This window comes from Panthera tigris, chromosome F3, assembly GCF_018350195.1.
Source record: "Panthera tigris isolate Pti1 chromosome F3, P.tigris_Pti1_mat1.1, whole genome shotgun sequence".
NCBI lineage: Eukaryota > Metazoa > Chordata > Mammalia > Carnivora > Felidae > Panthera > Panthera tigris.
In genome coordinates this window covers 13,050,054-13,056,053 of record NC_056678.1, presented here as the reverse complement: position 1 = coordinate 13,056,053, position 6,000 = coordinate 13,050,054, and the positions used below count along the sequence as shown (strand labels likewise).

Here is a 6,000-nt window from a genome sequence, read left to right as displayed (position 1 = left end):
ATCCTTTTGTTCTTACAATAACCCAGATCCTTTCTGTAAGCATGTTTAATCCAGGGGTACGGGAAAATTGTAGCCTACTTATTCTTGCTAAGGTCCCAAGGGCAGGTGTTGGCTGCCTTTCCAAAACACTTTTTTTTTAATGTTTTTAAATGTTTATTTATTTTTGAGAGACAGAGACAGAGTGCAAGCGGGGGAGGGGCAGAGAGAGAGGGAGACACAGAATCCGAAGCAGCCTCCAGGCTCCGAACTGTCAGCCCAGAGCCCGACGCGGGGCTCGAACAGTGAGATCATGACCTGAGCCGAAGTCGGAGGCTTAACAAACTGAGCCACCCAGGCGCCCCCCCAAGACACTATTTTAAAGAGTTCCTACGAAAAGACTGCTTAATTGAATTTTATTGCATGGCATAAACATGCTACGTGATTGGAAATTTCCTGAATATTTCCTGATGTCAGTCACCGAAAACACTCAGACGCCGAAGACAATTTTGGAGTATCTTCTCAGCTCACTTCCTTGAACCGCGTCAGACGCAGCCCACAGCGGGGCGGGGTGGGGGCGGGATCTGATACACACAGCCACCCAGCACAGGGGAGTGGACAAGAAACGAGGCTCTGACTTAGGCCAGGCCAGCTGGTGACCCTTTCCTGCGAAATGAGAACGGAGAACAAGATCAAGGGCTACTGGGAAAGAGTCAGGCACTCTGTGAGGCACTCTCTGGGGCTGAATCCAGAACAGGCAAACCAGGAAGCCCTGCTCATCTTTGTTTTCTGTTAAGGAGATGAGGGAACAAAGAAAGTCACCCTCAGGCAAAGAGAAAAGGGAAGCAGGTGCTCCGGGAGAAGCCAAGACTTGAGATGAAGAGGGTCTATTTCCTGGGTTCCCATGGCTTCCTTGACTCTGGTCCCACCCTGAGGCCCAGCTGCACTCTCGCCCTTGAGTTTTATAAGGCACTCTTGCCTCCATGTACTAAATGTTGCCCCTTTGGCCCAGCTAGACCAGTAATCCGGCGTATTTCCCTACCTTCTGTTTCCCTCGGCGCCCTGGCCCTGCACATTGTACACAAGAAGGCGTATTTTCTATTTAGGGCCTCCATATGATTAGGCCGCTTTACCTGAGTTTGTATTTCTACTTTGCCTGCGTCTAACAGAGGCCCTGTCATCGATAGGGGAAATGCTCGTTACGCTGTTCCTCAGTTTCCGGAGAGAGGCACGGATTTTCTTTCCACTTCCAGGAGAGATCAAAAGGAGAAAGGAGGAAGGAGCGCTTCTCTTTTATCTTCCTTCTCGCCGTAGTTTCACTGGGGAAAGAAAGCATAGATGCCGGACAAGCTTTTCTTGCCGCCCTTCCATCCTTGCTGGGTCAGGAGAGATTGCAGATCTCAGCAAATATGAACCCTTCAGACCTGAGTCTCTCCTGCTGGGGGTGGGGTGGGGGCAGTCAAGGCACAAGATCTAGACTTGTGGGGTAGCGGGGAGACGGGCACGGGAAGAAGTCTTATTTGGGCTCCGGCCTTGCTTTATAGTTAATTACATTAACATTTCATCTTTGATCTCTGAGTCCATGTCTAAACTGGCTAAACTATTTAGAGGGAAAAATATGATCAGTCCCTGAGTATCCTCACCAGGCTTGAAGATACTTTAAGGAATGTTGAGTTCCGCAAAAGAAACAAATATCTAACTACAGAATAAGGTACTCATTAAGCCTCTGCTGAGTGATTGCCTGTTAAAAGGTGGGTCATCTGCCAAGGTATCTTAGTTATTCTCATTTATTCCCTAAACTCTAACACTTAAAAGTCACTCCTCCCAGTGACTGTGGTTGAAAATCTTCAAGTACTTCATTGATTCCTTTCTTTCTCTCCCTAACCACACCCAAACCATTGCCATCCCTGTTGATTTCACTTCCCCTGAATTTCCCCTGCTCCTTTGGGCACTGCCTGAGTTCAGGCCCTTTGATCTGTGGTTTTAACCACTGCTGTAGCTTTCTGGTTATCTTCCTTGTCCCCAGCCACTTTCTACATTGTAGCAGAGTTCACCTTTGTGAAATAAACCTGGTGACTTCATGCCCTGTCTAAAAACCTTTAGTAGCCCCTTTAGCTAATAGGAAAACCTTAATCTAGAGGATCTATCACAATCTGCCCCAACCTACAAATTTCAGCAACTTCGTCTTCTTCCATCACTGTCATACCTCAGGGTTTCCGCAAAACAGCCACTGTGGTCCAGTCTGATGCCCCGGACAGATTCATCTACTCACCATTTCTTAAATTCTGTGTCTTGGTACATGCTATCAAATGCCCAACCATTTCACTATGTCTGGAATATTCTTTCCCAGATTCTCCGCATTAAGAACAACCACTTATCCTTGGAGTCTTATATAAAATTTAAATCATATATGAGATAGGTACCCTCCATACCCCTCATTGCTGTTTTCAAACCATTGTTCCTTCCCCCTCTGTCTTCCCTAGACATTCTCAGGATTGAATCTCTTATAATTAAATCATACTGGGGGCACCTGGGTGGCTCAGTTGGTTAAGTGTCCGACTTCGGCTCAGGTCATGATCTCGCGGTTTGTGAGTTCGAGCCCCAGCTCGCACTCTGTGCTGACAGCTAGGAGCCTGGCGCCTGCTTCGGATTCTGTGTCTCCCTCTCTCTGCCCCACCCCTGCTCACGCTCTGTCTCTCTCTGCCTCTCAATAATAAATAAACTTGAAAAAAAAATCATACTGCCCACTATCCCTCATTGTGATGTCACCAACCAACCCCCCAGTTATGCCCCTTCACTTCCCACTGGTTTTACTTCCTGGTTCACTTTGACTGTCTCCAGTCCTGCTAACGTCTCCATTCCTGGATGATCACCATGTACACAGTAGATGATTCAGTAGACTCTCCATTCCTAGAACTCCTCTCTTCCAGCGATCTGACCCTCCATACTACCTCCGCCATTTATCTGTATGTTCAGAGCCCTAGACCTTCTCTTTACCAATAATCCTTCCATAACACCAATTTAATTCATTCCATTCTCTGACCGTAACATCCATCTATCCCTCCATCTCCTCTAGTGACCCATTTCCAACTTCACCAGGATCTCCAACCCATTGATCTATCTTTTCATTATCTCTAACCTTCGTGAAATTCTCTCTCACCACCTTACTCATCTTAAAGTCCGTGACTAATCAATAGACTCAACCTCTTTGTATATACCCTTAATTACTTGGTGTACTCACTCGGCAAAACTACAACCCTGGCTAATTTTACCTAATTTGTGCCTTCGTTCCTGCCAAAGAATGAGCCGAAGGCCAACGCTTTTGATCATGAACCTCCAGTGAACCTAAATGTTGCTTGATGATCATATTCTACTTTTCTGGCCTATTCACTCTACCACAAATGCGATGGCTACCTTGTTCGTTCTTATCTCTCCTCAGACCCACAGCACACCGCCTCAGTCTTCATTCTCGGATGACGGTCGTCTTTCCCACTTCACTGACAAAGTTAACGCCAATTCTATAAATTTCGGATTCTGTGTCGGAATCCGAAATTCTATAAATTTCCGTAACCATCACCACCTTTCCGCCAGAATCTATACACATAAACCCTTACCTCCCACCTGCAGCTGAAGAGGACTTAACCACACACCTATCAAAAGTCAATCTCCCCACTTGCAAATGAGATCCCATCTTTACTCAGTGACAATGCTCTAGAAATCCTCCCATTTCTTTTCCTGAATCACAAATGTCTCCGTCTCTCTACCAAATCCTTCCCATCAATGTACAAACACATAATTTATTTCTCCCACCTTAAAAACAAAAACAAAACCCTTCACTTACCCTTACTTCCCTTGCCTGATACTGCCTTGTTTGCAAATTTGTATTCCTTCCTGGCAAAACTCTTTGAACAAGTTGTCTATATCCATTCTCTATAATTCCTTTCCTCCCATAGTCACTTATAATCACTGCAAGCTGGGTTTTTTTTCCTACCTACTCTACCAAAGCTGTTTGTTCGCAGTTTTCCTCTTACTTGACTTATTACAAAGGTTTGATGTAGTCAGTCCCTCTGTCCTTGATATTTTCTTCACGCGGCTTCCAGAACACTCAACCCTTGGTTTACTTTATTGGTCACTCCTTAGTCTCTTTTGCTGCCTTTTCCCTCTTCTTCCTAAGCTCTTAATGATTACACACTTTAGGGCTCACTCTTTGTTCTCTTCACTATTTTCACTCATTCCTTCAGTAAACTCATCCAGAATCACAACACTGATTACCACCTCCATGCTAATTTTCCATCTCCAGCCCAGACTTGTCTCCTGAACTTCAGACTTGCACATTCACTCCACTTCTCAACATCTTCTCTTGGTGTCATCTAAAACCTCAGAAATGTTGAGTTTAAGCTCTTCTGATTCCTGATCTCTCACCATGAAAACTGCGTTGTCACCCACTTTCCATACCTCAAATGATAGCAACTATGTTCTTCCGGTGGTTCCGATCAAAAATTTTAGACTCATCTTTGACTTCTGTCTTTATTACACTCCCACACATACCATTCAGCAAATCCAGTTGGCTTTCATTTCAAACATATCCAGAATCCAAACACTTCTCACTACCTTCAGTGCTATCCCCCTGGCCTGAGCCACCGTTACTTTTCTCCTGAATTACTGCAATGTTCTCATTTAGGAATCAGCAAAGTGATTTTGTAAAGGGCCATGTAGCAAATATTTTCTGCTTTGTAGGCCATACAGTCATTGGGGCAACCAGTCATCTCTGCTGTTATAACGCAAATGGGCATGGCTGTGTTCCAACATAAGTTTGTTTCCAAAAAAAAGCAATGAGCTGAATTTGGACCCCAAGCCATAGTTTACCAACTCCTGATCTATCGGGCCTCTTTGTTTCCATCCACTATGATCTTTTCTCAAGTCAGATCATGTCACTTCTCTGCTCAAAACTCTGCAATGGTTCTCCTTCTGGATCAGAGTAAAAACCATAATCTTCAATAATCTTCAAGCCCCTACATGATCCTGCCACAGTCATATCCCTAAATCTCATACCCGTTGCACTCTCTCCTTAATCCACCCTGCTGCAGCTGCACGGATCCCCTCGCTGGTCCTCAAATAGGCCAGGCACACTCAAGACTTGGGGCATCAGCACTGGTTGTCCCCTCCTCCCCCAGATATCCACACGGCCCCTGCCCTCACCCTCTTCACTTCTCTGCTCAAATGTCACCCTCATCAAGGAGGCCAATGCTGGCCACTCGTTGAAATTACAGCCTTCCTCCATGACTCTCATGCCCCCTTACTCTTCTCTATTTTTCCCTTCCCCCCCCCCAAACTTACCACTTTCTAACATCAATAATAATTTACTAATTTACATGTACTGCCTCCCTAACCTTCCTGGAATACAAGCTCCACGAGGCCAGGGAACTTTGGATTTTATTCCCTGGTGTATCCTGAGGCCCTAGAGCCATGGATGACACATAGGAGGCATTCCCAAAAGGTGGGATGAATGGAATCCGTGTGGCATCCCTCAAATCCCAGAGATGTAGTGGGTCACTCAAGTCTCTATATTACTTTAATTCTTTTTCTGTGTTATTCTTATAGTCCTTTTTGTCCTGACTCATTACTATGTAGGTAACCGCCTTTCCTATCACAACACCATGATCTTCTTGGACATTTGCTATATGTTTGTTTGCCTGTCACGTAGCAAAAGGTCAGTCATGCCAACGTAATGAACCTACAAAGGTGCCACATATGCGTGGTTCTCTGTCACCAAGTCACTCACTCCACGAGCCAGTATTTGAAAGGTCTCTCCCCATACCCCACTCTCGATACATCTATACACACACACCGCTAATTGAGATCCTTTAAAACTCTTTTTCACATATTTGCTTAGTTAGCTTGCATTGACCTCTGCAAAAACACTGGCCTCTGACGATCCTAAGAGGTAGTTTCCTGGCATGGACACCAGAGCATCAAAGAGTCAGCTGGAACGAAGGAAAGCATAACACAGCTGGATTTAATTAT

At 45.2% G+C, this 6,000-nt stretch overlaps 1 long non-coding RNA gene across 1 annotated transcript; it reads right to left on the bottom strand.

Annotated features, from left to right (window-relative positions):
* Window positions 1-375: 375 nt before the first annotated feature.
* Window positions 376-2,547, bottom strand: LOC122235946. Its single transcript, XR_006214101.1, has 2 exons — window positions 2,507-2,547; window positions 376-1,295 (listed from the first exon to the last, which is right to left on the bottom strand). It is a non-coding gene; the product is annotated as an uncharacterized LOC122235946 (long non-coding RNA).
* Window positions 2,548-6,000: the final 3,453 nt, after the last annotated feature.